Below are 1203 nucleotides of genomic sequence, written 5' to 3'. Positions count from 1 at the left end.
CGACATGAGGTAAAGTCCTAGCTTGTTTCGGTGTGTCTTTGGTTGTGGTCGGTAAGTTGTATATGTAGGAGGAGCAACGCGGTATAGTGTCGTTATAATAACTGGAAAAGGAAGTTGACCTCCTGCAAGGCCATGGACTGATCATTCATGTGCATGTCGGATGCCAGCGCCGTACTGACGAGGCAAGAACACACATATGGTAGTGGAGTAGGGAGACTTCGCTATTAAGTTGGTCTCATAGATTGCACCTCCACTTGTCATTTATAAATGGGACTTTGAGATATACTTCAGGAATTTCAGAAAATGTATGTGGACCAAGCTCATTATTTCTAACACTTGGTTCATTCATGTTACATATGGTTATGTCTGGACTTACGAAAGAGAGCCATACAGACACACAATCACAAAACCTGAGATTACATATGACAAAATCAAATCAAATCACAGGTACACCCAAAATTGGTGCCGAATAGACATTCTCACAGGCACATCATTGTCCATTGTTTAACATGATGGACCAGTTCAACTCCACTTACATACGTTGCAACTACAGTTCCAAGTGGCAACATTAACAGAGACACAATAAGCTTGCTTGCTGTGATCTCCCCAGGAACTTTGGCATGCATATTGGCAAGTTAATGCGATGCATGCAGGGCCTGTAAAAGCAACGTGCAGTTCACACTCTGCAGACAAGAACGCACATTGTTAAAAGAAGTACAAATTGAGAAGGTTCCAAAGAAATTCAGCAATTCAGGTGACAATATTACTCTACTCCTGTTGGCTTGAGAAAGGAGACATATATAAGGTCAGGGAGAATGATATTGTACCAGCATGAGTGGAATTTCCTAGCAGCAGAAGCACCATAAGGCAAAGAAGAATATTTTTGCAGTCCATCAGAGGCAAACTTCTTGTTTCTGTTTGGGCGTCCAGAAAAATACATGATGTTATCTCTATATATAGACATGTATCTTAGAGACGATCTAATCCTAGGTCACAAAAATAAGATAAAAAATGATCTGACCGTATCACTCCCTTTACACCCGATTCACTCAAATAACATCGAAAATATCACTGCCCTTATTCCCTGTTCACTGAAATGAGATTGAGAAGATCTAGCCTTATCACTGCCCTTAATTTGTACAGATTGGTTCTATCCCTTTATTCTTACGTACTATATTTGTCCATATCTATGCTGATATAAAT

General features: G+C 40.1%; 1 long non-coding RNA gene across 1 annotated transcript; it reads right to left on the bottom strand.

Moving 5' to 3' along the window:
* Positions 1-294: 294 nt before the first annotated feature.
* LOC120976313 (uncharacterized) lies at positions 295-948 on the bottom strand. Its single transcript, XR_005771559.2, has 2 exons — positions 828-948; positions 295-683 (listed from the first exon to the last, which is right to left on the bottom strand). It is a non-coding gene; the product is annotated as an uncharacterized lncRNA (long non-coding RNA).
* Positions 949-1203: the final 255 nt, after the last annotated feature.

This window comes from Aegilops tauschii, chromosome 3 (genome assembly GCF_002575655.3).
Source record: "Aegilops tauschii subsp. strangulata cultivar AL8/78 chromosome 3, Aet v6.0, whole genome shotgun sequence".
In the NCBI taxonomy this organism is placed as follows: Eukaryota; Viridiplantae; Streptophyta; class Magnoliopsida; order Poales; family Poaceae; genus Aegilops; species Aegilops tauschii.
This window is presented reverse-complemented; position numbering and strand designations above follow the sequence as displayed.